Raw genomic sequence first — 14,968 nt, forward strand, 5'->3', positions numbered from 1 at the left:
GAAACTGCGTATTCTAACTGACAATAGATTATCATGATCTTGTTGCCACCTGTCAGGAAAGTGTTTGAAAAATTGCTTTTTTAATTCTACTGAATAAAATCTTTTCAACAATCCTTTGATGAGATATATCATTGGGAACTGAGTTCAAAACAGGAAATTTGTGGCAAGTCAGAAACACCTATTAATTTGTTCATACCATTGTCATCTTTGAATTTGTAAGAAAAAAGGTTTTATTACTACTGTATATTCTAAATTTTTAATTGGAAATCCCTGAATCTGAAAGTGAAGACCTTAATTCATCCTTGTTTATATCTTTTCCAAACTGTGATTATAAGTAGCAAATTTCAAGATGGTGTCCATATATTTTATCATGCACTTTTCATGTGAAGTATGGGAGCAACAGCACTTTTCAACTGACCTCGTGGAGCAACAGTAGCGCGTCTGACTCCAGATCAGAAGGTTGTGTGTTCAAATCACGTCGGGGTCAATCAGCTGTTTATGTCTTTTCATATCTTGATTGATGTTTGGGTTATTATTGAAAACAGTAACTGCGTAGTCCAACTGACAAAAGTTAACTCGATTTTGTTGCTACCAGGCTGCAGTGTTTAAGATACTGCATTTTTTAGTTCTACAGATTGTAATCGTTTCAAGAGGACTTTGATAAGAATTGTTATTGGGAATTGAGTTCCAAACATTAGTAAATGTAATTAATGCCATAAGCACCTATTAATTTATTTTTACCATTGCCATCTTTGAATTTGTAAGAAAAGAGGGTTTATTACCAGATTCTTAATTTTTGACTGGAAATCACTGAATCTGATTGTGAAGATGTTAATTCAACTGTAGTGCTTCTGAATCCATATCAGAAAGTTGTGTATTCAAATCATGTCATGGTCAAGCAGCTCTTTCATATTTTTATAGCTTGATCGATGTTTGGGTTAAGATTGAAAACAGAAACTGGGTAATCCAACTGAAAATAGATTAACACAACGTTGTTGACACAGGTCAGAACAGTTTTTAAAAAAGTGTTTTTTTAATTCTATAGATTAAAATCTTATCAACAATACTTTGATGAGAAATATTATTGGGAATTGAGTTAAAAACATTAATAAATGTAATAAATGCCAGGAACACCTATCGCTTTGTTCATACCATTGTCATCTTTGAATTTGTAAGAAAATCAGGCTTATTACTAGAATCTAAACTTTAAACTGGAAATCCCTGAATCGGAACGTGAAGATCCTAATTCATCCTTGTTATTACTTTTCTAAACTGTGATTTAAAGTAGCAAATTTCAAGATGGTGTCTGTATATTTCCTCATGCACTTTACAAGTGAATTATGGGAGCAAGCAAGTTTTACAGCTGTCCTCATACACTGACGGTAGTGCGCCTTACTCCTGGTCAGAATGATGCATGTTTAAATTATGTCATGTTCAAGTATCTCTTTCATCTTTTTAAAAGTTGATCGATGTTTGGGTTAAGATTGAAAACAGAAACTGCGTATTCTAACTGACAATAGATTATCATGATCTTGTTGCCACCTGTCAGGAAAGTGTTTGAAAAATTGCTTTTTTAATTCTACTGAATAAAATCTTTTCAACAATCCTTTGATGAGATATATCATTGGGAACTGAGTTCAAAACAGAAAATTTGTGGCAAGTGAGAAACACCTAATAATTTGTTCATACCATTGTCATCTTTGAATTTGGGTTATTATTGAAAACAGCAACTGCGTAGTCCAACTTGACAAAAGTTAACTCGACTTTGTTGCTACCAGGCTGCAATGTTTAAGAAACTGCATTTTTTAGTTCTACAGATTATAATCGTTTCAAGAGGACTTTGATAAGAATTGTTATTGGGAATTGAGTTCCAAACATTAATAAATGTAATTAATGCCATAAGCACCTATTAATTTATTTTTACCATTGCCGTCTATGAATTTGTAAGAAAAGAGGGTTTATTACCAGATTCTTAATTTTTGACTGGAAATCACTGAATCTGATTGTGAAGATCTTAATTCAACTGTAGTGCTTCTGAATCCATATCAGAAAGTTGTGTATTCAAATCACGTCATGGTCAAGCAGCTCTTTCATATTTTTATAGCTTGATCGATGTTTGGGTAAAGATTGAAAACAGAAACTGGGTAATCCAACTGAAAACAGATTAACACAACGTTGTTGACACAGGTCAGAACAGTTTTTAAAAAAGTGTTTTTTTAATTCTATAGATTAAAATCTTATCAACAATACTTTGATGAGAAATATTATTGGGAATTGAGTTAAAAACATTAATAAATGTAATAAATGCCAGGAACACCTATCGCTTTGTTCATACCATTGTCATCTTTGAATTTGTAAGAAAATCAGGCTTATTACTAGAATCTAAACTTTAAACTGGAAATCCCTGAATCGGAACGTGAAGATCCTAATTCATCCTTGTTATTACTTTTCTAAACTGTGATTTAAAGTAGCAAATTTCAAGATGGTGTCTGTATATTTCCTCATGCACTTTACAAGTGAATTATGGGAGCAAGCAAGTTTTACAGCTGTCCTCATACACTGACGGTAGTGCGCCTTACTCCTGGTCAGAATGATGCATGTTTAAATTATGTCACGTTCAAGTATCTCTTTCATCTTTTTAAAAGTTGATCGATGTTTGGGTTAAGATTGAAAACAGAAACTGCGTATTCTAACTGACAATAGATTATCATGATCTTGTTGCCACCTGTCAGGAAAGTGTTTGAAAAATTGCTTTTTTAATTCTACTGAATAAAATCTTTTCAACAATCTTTGATGAGATATATCATTGGGAACTGAGTTCAAAACAGAAAATTTGTGGCAAGTCAGAAACACCTATTAATTTGTTCATACCATTGTCATCTTTGAATTTGTAAGAAAAAAGGGTTTATTACTATATTCTAAATTTTTAATTGGAAATCCCTGAATCTGAAAGTGAAGACCTTAATTCATCCTTGTTTATATCTTTTCCAAAGTGTGATTATAAGTAGCAAATTTCAAGATGGTGTCCATATATTTTATCATGCACTTTTCATGTGAAGTATGGGAGCAACAACACTTTTCAAATGACCTCGTGGCGCAACGGTAGCGCGTCTGACTCCAGATCAGAAGGTTGCGTGTTCAAATCACGTCGTGGTCAATCAGCACTTTATGTCTTTTCATATCTTGATTGATGTTTGGGTTATTATTGAAAACAATAACTGCGTAGTCCAACTGACAAAAGTTAACTCGACTTTGTTGCTACCAGGCTGCAGTGTTTAAGAAACTGCATTTTTTAGTTCAACAGATTATAATCGTTTCAAGAGGACTTTGATAAGAATTGTTATTGGGAATTGAGTTCCAAACATTAGTAAATGTAATTAATGCCATAAGCACCTATTAATTTATTTTTACCATTGCCATCTTTGAATTTGTAAGAAAAGAGGGTTTATTACCAGATTCTTAATTTTTGACTGGAAATCACTGAATCTGATTGTGAAGATCTTAATTCAACTGTAGTGCTTCTGAATCCATATCAGAAAGTTGTGTATTCAAATCACGTCATGGTCAAGCAGCTCTTTCATATTTTTATAGCTTGATCGATGTTTGGGTTAAGATTGAAAACAGAAACTGGGTAATCCAACTGAAAACAGATTAACACAACGTTGTTGACACAGGTCAGAACAGTTTTTAAAAAAGTGTTTTTTTAATTCTATAGATTAAAATCTTATCAACAATACTTTGATGAGAAATATTATTGGGAATTGAGTTAAAAACATTAATAAATGTAATAAATGCCAGGAACACCTATCGCTTTGTTCATACCATTGTCATCTTTGAATTTGTAAGAAAATCAGGCTTATTACTAGAATCTAAACTTTAAACTGGAAATCCCTGAATCGGAACGTGAAGATCCTAATTCATCCTTGTTATTACTTTTCTAAACTGTGATTTAAAGTAGTAAATTTCAAGATGGTGTCTGTATATTTCCTCATGCACTTTACAAGTGAATTATGGGAGCAAGCAAGTTTTACTGCTGTCCTCATACACTGACGGTAGTGCGCCTTACTCCTGGTCAGAATGATGCATGTTTAAATTATGTCACATTCAAGTATCTCTTTCATCTTTTTAAAAGTTGATCGATGTTTGGGTTAAGATTGAAAACAGAAACTGCGTATTCTAACTGACAATAGATTATCATGATCTTGTTGCCACCTGTCAGGAAAGTGTTTGAAAAATTGCTTTTTTAATTCTACTGAATAAAATCTTTTCAACAATCCTTTGATGAGATATATCATTGGGAACTGAGTTCAAAACAGGAAATTTGTGGCAAGTCAGAAACACCTGTTAATTTGTTCATACCATTGCCATCTTTGAATTTGTAAGAAAAAAGGGTTTATTACTACAGTATATTCTAAATTTTTAATTGGAAATCCCTGAATCTGAAAGTGAAGACCTTAATTCATCCTTGTTTATATCTTTTCCAAACTGTGATTATAAGTAGCAAATTTCAAGATGGTGTCCATATATTTTATCATGCACTTTTCATGTGAAGTATGGGAGCAACATCACTTTTCAACTGACCTCGTGGCGCAACGGTAGCGCATCTAACTCCAGATCAGAAGGTTGCGTGTTCAAATCACGTCGGGGTCAATCAGCTCTTTTTGTCTTTTCATATCTTAATTGATGCTTGGGTTATTATTGAAAACAGCAACTGCGTAGTCCAACTTGACAAAAGTTAACTCGACTTTGTTGCTACCAGGCTGCAGTGTTTAAGAAACTGCATTTTTTAGTTCTACAGATTATAATTGTTTCAAGAGGACTTTGATAAGAATTGTTATTGGGAATTGAGTTCCAAACATTAATAAATGTAATTAATGCCATAAGCACCTATTAATTTATTTTTACCATTGCCATCTTTGAATTTGTAAGAAAAGAGGGTTTATTACCAGATTCTTAATTTTTGACTGGAAATCACTGAATCTGATTGTGAAGATCTTAATTCAACTGTAGTGTTTCTGAATCCATATCAGAAAGTTGTGTATTCAAATCACGTCATGGTCAAGCAGCTCTTTCATATTTTTATAGCTTGATCGATGTTTGGGTTAAGATTGAAAACAGAAACTGGGTAATCCAACTGAAAATAGATTAACACAACGTTGTTGACACAGGTCAGAACAGTTTTTAAAAAAGTGTTTTTTTAATTCTATAGATTAAAATCTTATCAACAATACTTTGATGATAAATATTATTGGGAATTGAGTTAAAAACATTAATAAATGTAATAAATGCCAGGAACACCTTTCGCTTTGTTCATACCATTGTCATCTTTGAATTTGTAAGAAAATCAGGCTTATTACTAGAATCTAAACTTTAAACTGGAAATCCCTGAATCGGAACGTGAAGATCCTAATTCATCCTTGTTATTACTTTTCTAAACTGTGATTTAAAGTAGCAAATTTCAAGATGGTGTCTGTATATTTCCTCATGCACTTTACAAGTGAATTATGGGAGCAAGCAAGTTTTACTGCTGTCCTCATACACTGACGGTAGTGCGCCTTACTCCTGGTCAGAATGATGCATGTTTAAATTATGTCACGTTCAAGTATCTCTTTCATCTTTTTAAAAGTTGATCGATGTTTGGGTTAAGATTGAAAACAGAAACTGCGTATTCTAACTGACAATAGATTATCATGATCTTGTTGCCACCTGTCAGGAAAGTGTTTGAAAAATTGCTTTTTTAATTCTACTGAATAAAATCTTTTCAACAATCCTTTGATGAGATATATCATTGGGAACTGAGTTCAAAACAGGAAATTTGTGGCAAGTCAGAAACACCTATTAATTTGTTCATACCATTGTCATCTTTGAATTTGTAAGAAAAAAGGTTTTATTACTACTGTATATTCTAAATTTTTAATTGGAAATCCCTGAATCTGAAAGTGAAGACCTTAATTCATCCTTGTTTATATCTTTTCCAAACTGTGATTATAAGTAGCAAATTTCAAGATGGTGTCCATATATTTTATCATGCACTTTTCATGTGAAGTATGGGAGCAACAACACTTTTCAACTGACCTCGTGGCGCAACAGTAGCGCGTCTGACTCCAGATCAGAAGGTTGTGTGTTCAAATCACGTCGGGGTCAATCAGCTGTTTATGTCTTTTCATATCTTGATTGATGTTTGGGTTATTATTGAAAACAGTAACTGCGTAGTCCAACTGACAAAAGTTAACTCGATTTTGTTGCTACCAGGCTGCAGTGTTTAAGATACTGCATTTTTTAGTTCTACAGATTGTAATCGTTTCAAGAGGACTTTGATAAGAATTGTTATTGGGAATTGAGTTCCAAACATTAGTAAATGTAATTAATGCCATAAGCACCTATTAATTTATTTTTACCATTGCCATCTTTGAATTTGTAAGAAAAGAGGGTTTATTACCAGATTCTTAATTTTTGACTGGAAATCACTGAATCTGATTGTGAAGATGTTAATTCAACTGTAGTGCTTCTGAATCCATATCAGAAAGTTGTGTATTCAAATCATGTCATGGTCAAGCAGCTCTTTCATATTTTTATAGCTTGATCGATGTTTGGGTTAAGATTGAAAACAGAAACTGGGTAATCCAACTGAAAATAGATTAACACAACGTTGTTGACACAGGTCAGAACAGTTTTTAAAAAAGTGTTTTTTTAATTCTATAGATTAAAATCTTATCAACAATACTTTGATGAGAAATATTATTGGGAATTGAGTTAAAAACATTAATAAATGTAATAAATGCCAGGAACACCTATCGCTTTGTTCATACCATTGTCATCTTTGAATTTGTAAGAAAATCAGGCTTATTACTAGAATCTAAACTTTAAACTGGAAATCCCTGAATCGGAACGTGAAGATCCTAATTCATCCTTGTTATTACTTTTCTAAACTGTGATTTAAAGTAGCAAATTTCAAGATGGTGTCTGTATATTTCCTCATGCACTTTACAAGTGAATTATGGGAGCAAGCAAGTTTTACAGCTGTCCTCATACACTGACGGTAGTGCGCCTTACTCCTGGTCAGAATGATGCATGTTTAAATTATGTCACGTTCAAGTATCTCTTTCATCTTTTTAAAAGTTGATCGATGTTTGGGTTAAGATTGAAAACAGAAACTGCGTATTCAAACTGACAATAGTTTATCATGATCTTGTTGCCACCTGTCAGGAAAGTGTTTGAAAAATTGCTTTTTTAATTCTACTGAATAAAATCTTTTCAACAATCCTTTGATGAGATATAACATTGGGAACTGAGTTCAAAACAGGAAATTTGTGGCAAGTCAGAAACACCTATTAATTTGTTCATACCATTGTCATCTTTGAATTTGTAAGAAAAAAGGGTTTATTACTATATTCTAAATTTTTAATTGGAAATCCCTGAATCTGAAAGTGAAGACCTTAATTCATCCTTGTTTATATCTTTTCCAAACTGTGATTATAAGTAGCAAATTTCAAGATGGTGTCCATATATTTTATCATGCACTTTTCATGTGAAGTATGGGAGCAACAACACTTTTCAAATGACCTCGTGGCGCAACAGTAGCGCGTCTGACTCCAGATCAGAAGGTTGTGTGTTCAAATCACGTCGGGGTCAATCAGCTGTTTATGTCTTTTCATATCTTGATTGATGTTTGGGTTATTATTGAAAACAGTAACTGCGTAGTCCAACTGACAAAAGTTAACTCGATTTTGTTGCTACCAGGCTGCAGTGTTTAAGATACTGCATTTTTTAGTTCTACAGATTGTAATCGTTTCAAGAGGACTTTGATAAGAATTGTTATTGGGAATTGAGTTCCAAACATTAGTAAATGTAATTAATGCCATAAGCACCTATTAATTTATTTTTACCATTGCCATCTTTGAATTTGTAAGAAAAGAGGGTTTATTACCAGATTCTTAATTTTTGACTGGAAATCACTGAATCTGATTGTGAAGATGTTAATTCAACTGTAGTGCTTCTGAATCCATATCAGAAAGTTGTGTATTCAAATCATGTCATGGTCAAGCAGCTCTTTCATATTTTTATAGCTTGATCGATGTTTGGGTTAAGATTGAAAACAGAAACTGGGTAATCCAACTGAAAATAGATTAACACAACGTTGTTGACACAGGTCAGAACAGTTTTTAAAAAAGTGTTTTTTTAATTCTATAGATTAAAATCTTATCAACAATACTTTGATGAGAAATATTATTGGGAATTGAGTTAAAAACATTAATAAATGTAATAAATGCCAGGAACACCTATCGCTTTGTTCATACCATTGTCATCTTTGAATTTGTAAGAAAATCAGGCTTATTACTAGAATCTAAACTTTAAACTGGAAATCCCTGAATCGGAACGTGAAGATCCTAATTCATCCTTGTTATTACTTTTCTAAACTGTGATTTAAAGTAGCAAATTTCAAGATGGTGTCTGTATATTTCCTCATGCACTTTACAAGTGAATTATGGGAGCAAGCAAGTTTTACAGCTGTCCTCATACACTGACGGTAGTGCGCCTTACTCCTGGTCAGAATGATGCATGTTTAAATTATGTCACGTTCAAGTATCTCTTTCATCTTTTTAAAAGTTGATCGATGTTTGGGTTAAGATTGAAAACAGAAACTGCGTATTCAAACTGACAATAGTTTATCATGATCTTGTTGCCACCTGTCAGGAAAGTGTTTGAAAAATTGCTTTTTTAATTCTACTGAATAAAATCTTTTCAACAATCCTTTGATGAGATATAACATTGGGAACTGAGTTCAAAACAGGAAATTTGTGGCAAGTCAGAAACACCTATTAATTTGTTCATACCATTGTCATCTTTGAATTTGTAAGAAAAAAGGGTTTATTACTATATTCTAAATTTTTAATTGGAAATCCCTGAATCTGAAAGTGAAGACCTTAATTCATCCTTGTTTATATCTTTTCCAAACTGTGATTATAAGTAGCAAATTTCAAGATGGTGTCCATATATTTTATCATGCACTTTTCATGTGAAGTATGGGAGCAACAACACTTTTCAACTGACCTCGTGGCGCAACGGTAGCGCGTCTGACTCCAGATCAGAAGGTTGCGTGTTCAAATCACGTCGGGGTCAATCAGCTCTTTATGTCTTTTCATATCTTAATTGATGCTTGGGTTATTATTGAAAACAGCAACTGCGTAGTCCAACTTGACAAAAGTTAACTCGACTTTGTTGCTACCAGGATGCAGTGTTTAAGAAACTGCATTTTTTAGTTCTACAGATTATAATCGTTTCAAGAGGACTTTGATAAGAATTGTTATTGGGAATTGAGTTCCAAACATTAATAAATGTAATTTATGCCATAAGCACCTATTAATTTATTTTTACCATTGCCATCTTTGAATTTGTAAGAAAAGAGGGTTTATTACCAGATTCTTAATTTTTGACTGGAAATCACTGAATCTGATTGTGAAGATCTTAATTCAACTGTAGTGCTTCTGAATCCATATCAGAAAGTTGTGTATTCAAATCACGTCATGGTCAAGCAGCTCTTTCATATTTTTATAGCTTGATCGATGTTTGGGTTAAGATTGAAAACAGAAACTGGGTAATCCAACTGAAAATAGATTAACACAACGTTGTTGACACAGGTCAGAACAGTTTTTAAAAAAGTGTTTTTTTAATTCTATAGATTAAAATCTTATCAACAATACTTTGATGAGAAATATTATTGGGAATTGAGTTAAAAACATTAATAAATGTAATAAATGCCAGGAACACCTATCGCTTTGTTCATACCATTGTCATCTTTGAATTTGTAAGAAAATCAGGCTTATTACTAGAATCTAAACTTTAAACTGGAAATCCCTGAATCGGAACGTGAAGATCCTAATTCATCCTTGTTATTACTTTTCTAAACTGTGATTTAAAGTAGCAAATTTCAAGATGGTGTCTGTATATTTCCTCATGCACTTTACAAGTGAATTATGGGAGCAAGCAAGTTTTACTGCTGTCCTCATACACTGACGGTAGTGCGCCTTACTCCTGGTCAGAATGATGCATGTTTAAATTATGTCACATTCAAGTATCTCTTTCATCTTTTTAAAAGTTGATCGATGTTTGGGTTAAGATTGAAAACAGAAACTGCGTATTCTAACTGACAATAGATTATCATGATCTTGTTGCCACCTGTCAGGAAAGTGTTTGAAAAATTGCTTTTTTAATTCTACTGAATAAAATCTTTTCAACAATCCTTTGATGAGATATATCATTGGGAACTGAGTTCAAAACAGGAAATTTGTGGCAAGTCAGAAACACCTATTAATTTGTTCATACCATTGTCATCTTTGAATTTGTAAGAAAAAAGGGTTTATTACTACTGTATATTCTAAATTTTTAATTGGAAATCCCTGAATCTGAAAGTGAAGACCTTAATTCATCCTTGTTTATATCTTTTCCAAACTGTGATTATAAGTAGCAAATTTCAAGATAGTGTCCATATATTTTATCATGCACTTTTCATGTGAAGTATGGGAGCAACTACACTTTTCAACTGACGTCGTGGCGCAACGGTAGCGCGTCTGACTCGAGATCAGAAGGTTGCGTGTTCAAATCACGTCGGGGTCAATCAGCTCTTTATGTCTTTTCATATCTTAATTGATGCTTGGGTTATTATTGAAAACAGCAACTGCGTAGTCCAACTTGACAAAAGTTAACTCGACTTTGTTGCTACCAGGCTGCAGTGTTTAAGAAACTGCATTTTTTAGTTCTACAGATTATAATCGTTTCAAGAGGACTTTGATAAGAATTGTTATTGGGAATTGAGTTCCAAACATTAATAAATGTAATTAATGCCATAAGCACCTATTAATTTATTTTTACCATTGCCATCTTTGAATTTGTAAGAAAAGAGGGTTTATTACCAGATTCTTAATTTTTGACTGGAAATCACTGAATCTGATTGTGAAGATCTTAATTCAACTGTAGTGCTTCTGAATCCATATCAGAAAGTTGTGTATTCAAATCACGTCATGGTCAAGCAGCTCTTTCATATTTTTATAGCTTGATCGATGTTTGGGTTAAGATTGAAAACAGAAACTGGGTAATCCAACTGAAAACAGATTAACACAACGTTGTTGACACAGGTCAGAACAGTTTTTAAAAAAGTGTTTTTTTAATTCTATAGATTAAAATCTTATCAACAATACTTTGATGAGAAATATTATTGGGAATTGAGTTAAAAACATTAATAAATGTAATAAATGCCAGGAACACCTATCGCTTTGTTCATACCATTGTCATCTTTGAATTTGTAAGAAAATCAGGCTTATTACTAGAATCTAAACTTTAAACTGGAAAACCCTGAATCGGAACGTGAAGATCCTAATTCATCCTTTTTACTTTTCTAAACTGTGATTTAAAGTAGCACATTTCAAGATGGTGTCTGTATATTTCCTCATGCACTTTACAAGTGAATTATGGGAGCAAGCAAGTTTTACTGCTGTCCTCATACACTGACGGTAGTGCGCCTTACTCCTGGTCAGAATGATGCATGTTTAAATTATGTCACATTCAAGTATCTCTTTCATCTTTTTAAAAGTTGATCGATGTTTGGGTTAAGATTGAAAACAGAAACTGCGTATTCTAACTGACAATAGATTATCATGATCTTGTTGCCACCTGTCAGGAAAGTGTTTGAAAAATTGCTTTTTTAATTCTACTGAATAAAATCTTTTCAACAATCCTTTGATGAGATATATCATTGGGAACTGAGTTCAAAACAGGAAATTTGTGGCAAGTCAGAAACACCTGTTAATTTGTTCATACCATTGCCATCTTTGAATTTGTAAGAAAAAAGGGTTTATTACTACAGTATATTCTAAATTTTTAATTGGAAATCCCTGAATCTGAAAGTGAAGACCTTAATTCATCCTTGTTTATATCTTTTCCAAACTGTGATTATAAGTAGCAAATTTCAAGATGGTGTCCATATATTTTATCATGCACTTTTCATGTGAAGTATGGGAGCAACATCACTTTTCAACTGACCTCGTGGCGCAACGGTAGCGCATCTAACTCCAGATCAGAAGGTTGCGTGTTCAAATCACGTCGGGGTCAATCAGCTCTTTTTGTCTTTTCATATCTTAATTGATGCTTGGGTTATTATTGAAAACAGCAACTGCGTAGTCCAACTTGACAAAAGTTAACTCGACTTTGTTGCTACCAGGCTGCAGTGTTTAAGAAACTGCATTTTTTAGTTCTACAGATTATAATTGTTTCAAGAGGACTTTGATAAGAATTGTTATTGGGAATTGAGTTCCAAACATTAATAAATGTAATTAATGCCATAAGCACCTATTAATTTATTTTTACCATTGCCATCTTTGAATTTGTAAGAAAAGAGGGTTTATTACCAGATTCTTAATTTTTGACTGGAAATCACTGAATCTGATTGTGAAGATCTTAATTCAACTGTAGTGTTTCTGAATCCATATCAGAAAGTTGTGTATTCAAATCACGTCATGGTCAAGCAGCTCTTTCATATTTTTATAGCTTGATCGATGTTTGGGTTAAGATTGAAAACAGAAACTGGGTAATCCAACTGAAAATAGATTAACACAACGTTGTTGACACAGGTCAGAACAGTTTTTAAAAAAGTGTTTTTTTAATTCTATAGATTAAAATCTTATCAACAATACTTTGATGATAAATATTATTGGGAATTGAGTTAAAAACATTAATAAATGTAATAAATGCCAGGAACACCTTTCGCTTTGTTCATACCATTGTCATCTTTGAATTTGTAAGAAAATCAGGCTTATTACTAGAATCTAAACTTTAAACTGGAAATCCCTGAATCGGAACGTGAAGATCCTAATTCATCCTTGTTATTACTTTTCTAAACTGTGATTTAAAGTAGCAAATTTCAAGATGGTGTCTGTATATTTCCTCATGCACTTTACAAGTGAATTATGGGAGCAAGCAAGTTTTACTGCTGTCCTCATACACTGACGGTAGTGCGCCTTACTCCTGGTCAGAATGATGCATGTTTAAATTATGTCACGTTCAAGTATCTCTTTCATCTTTTTAAAAGTTGATCGATGTTTGGGTTAAGATTGAAAACAGAAACTGCGTATTCTAACTGACAATAGATTATCATGATCTTGTTGCCACCTGTCAGGAAAGTGTTTGAAAAATTGCTTTTTTAATTCTACTGAATAAAATCTTTTCAACAATCCTTTGATGAGATATATCATTGGGAACTGAGTTCAAAACAGGAAATTTGTGGCAAGTCAGAAACACCTATTAATTTGTTCATACCATTGTCATCTTTGAATTTGTAAGAAAAAAGGTTTTATTACTACTGTATATTCTAAATTTTTAATTGGAAATCCCTGAATCTGAAAGTGAAGACCTTAATTCATCCTTGTTTATATCTTTTCCAAACTGTGATTATAAGTAGCAAATTTCAAGATGGTGTCCATATATTTTATCATGCACTTTTCATGTGAAGTATGGGAGCAACAACACTTTTCAACTGACCTCGTGGCGCAACAGTAGCGCGTCTGACTCCAGATCAGAAGGTTGTGTGTTCAAATCACGTCGGGGTCAATCAGCTGTTTATGTCTTTTCATATCTTGATTGATGTTTGGGTTATTATTGAAAACAGTAACTGCGTAGTCCAACTGACAAAAGTTAACTCGATTTTGTTGCTACCAGGCTGCAGTGTTTAAGATACTGCATTTTTTAGTTCTACAGATTGTAATCGTTTCAAGAGGACTTTGATAAGAATTGTTATTGGGAATTGAGTTCCAAACATTAGTAAATGTAATTAATGCCATAAGCACCTATTAATTTATTTTTACCATTGCCATCTTTGAATTTGTAAGAAAAGAGGGTTTATTACCAGATTCTTAATTTTTGACTGGAAATCACTGAATCTGATTGTGAAGATGTTAATTCAACTGTAGTGCTTCTGAATCCATATCAGAAAGTTGTGTATTCAAATCATGTCATGGTCAAGCAGCTCTTTCATATTTTTATAGCTTGATCGATGTTTGGGTTAAGATTGAAAACAGAAACTGGGTAATCCAACTGAAAATAGATTAACACAACGTTGTTGACACAGGTCAGAACAGTTTTTAAAAAAGTGTTTTTTTAATTCTATAGATTAAAATCTTATCAACAATACTTTGATGAGAAATATTATTGGGAATTGAGTTAAAAACATTAATAAATGTAATAAATGCCAGGAACACCTATCGCTTTGTTCATACCATTGTCATCTTTGAATTTGTAAGAAAATCAGGCTTATTACTAGAATCTAAACTTTAAACTGGAAATCCCTGAATCGGAACGTGAAGATCCTAATTCATCCTTGTTATTACTTTTCTAAACTGTGATTTAAAGTAGCAAATTTCAAGATGGTGTCTGTATATTTCCTCATGCACTTTACAAGTGAATTATGGGAGCAAGCAAGTTTTACAGCTGTCCTCATACACTGACGGTAGTGCGCCTTACTCCTGGTCAGAATGATGCATGTTTAAATTATGTCATGTTCAAGTATCTCTTTCATCTTTTTAAAAGTTGATCGATGTTTGGGTTAAGATTGAAAACAGAAACTGCGTATTCTAACTGACAATAGATTATCATGATCTTGTTGCCACCTGTCAGGAAAGTGTTTGAAAAATTGCTTTTTTAATTCTACTGAATAAAATCTTTTCAACAATCCTTTGATGAGATATATCATTGGGAACTGAGTTCAAAACAGGAAATTTGTGGCAAGTCAGAAACACCTATTAATTTGTTCATACCATTGTCATCTTTGAATTTGTAAGAAAAAAGGTTTTATTACTACTGTATATTCTAAATTTTTAATTGGAAATCCCTGAATCTGAAAGTGAAGACCTTAATTCATCCTTGTTTATATCTTTTCCAAACTGTGATTATAAGTAGCAAATTTCAAGATGGTGTCCATATA

General features: G+C 32.7%; 8 non-coding genes across 8 annotated transcripts; all 8 read left to right on the forward strand.

Moving 5' to 3' along the window:
- The first annotated feature begins 3,085 nt into the window (after window positions 1-3,085).
- Window positions 3,086-3,157, forward strand: TRNAW-CCA (transfer RNA tryptophan (anticodon CCA)). The gene has a single exon. It is a non-coding gene; the product is annotated as a tRNA-Trp (tRNA).
- A 1,421-nt stretch (window positions 3,158-4,578) lies between these two features.
- TRNAW-CCA (transfer RNA tryptophan (anticodon CCA)) lies at window positions 4,579-4,650 on the forward strand. Its single transcript has one exon. It is a non-coding gene; the product is annotated as a tRNA-Trp (tRNA).
- A 1,422-nt stretch (window positions 4,651-6,072) lies between these two features.
- Window positions 6,073-6,144, forward strand: TRNAW-CCA (transfer RNA tryptophan (anticodon CCA)). Its single transcript has one exon. It is a non-coding gene; the product is annotated as a tRNA-Trp (tRNA).
- A 1,416-nt stretch (window positions 6,145-7,560) lies between these two features.
- Window positions 7,561-7,632, forward strand: TRNAW-CCA (transfer RNA tryptophan (anticodon CCA)). Its single transcript has one exon. It is a non-coding gene; the product is annotated as a tRNA-Trp (tRNA).
- A 1,416-nt stretch (window positions 7,633-9,048) lies between these two features.
- Window positions 9,049-9,120, forward strand: TRNAW-CCA (transfer RNA tryptophan (anticodon CCA)). The gene has a single exon. It is a non-coding gene; the product is annotated as a tRNA-Trp (tRNA).
- A 1,422-nt stretch (window positions 9,121-10,542) lies between these two features.
- Window positions 10,543-10,614, forward strand: TRNAS-CGA (transfer RNA serine (anticodon CGA)). Its single transcript has one exon. It is a non-coding gene; the product is annotated as a tRNA-Ser (tRNA).
- A 1,419-nt stretch (window positions 10,615-12,033) lies between these two features.
- Window positions 12,034-12,105, forward strand: TRNAW-CCA (transfer RNA tryptophan (anticodon CCA)). Its single transcript has one exon. It is a non-coding gene; the product is annotated as a tRNA-Trp (tRNA).
- Window positions 12,106-13,527: 1,422 nt separating this feature from the next.
- TRNAW-CCA (transfer RNA tryptophan (anticodon CCA)) lies at window positions 13,528-13,599 on the forward strand. The gene has a single exon. It is a non-coding gene; the product is annotated as a tRNA-Trp (tRNA).
- The last annotated feature ends 1,369 nt before the right edge of the window (window positions 13,600-14,968 follow it).

Source organism: Dendrobates tinctorius, unplaced genomic scaffold (genome assembly GCF_039654945.1).
Source record: "Dendrobates tinctorius isolate UK_male_01 unplaced genomic scaffold, ASM3965494v1 ptg000178l, whole genome shotgun sequence".
NCBI lineage: Eukaryota > Metazoa > Chordata > Amphibia > Anura > Dendrobatidae > Dendrobates > Dendrobates tinctorius.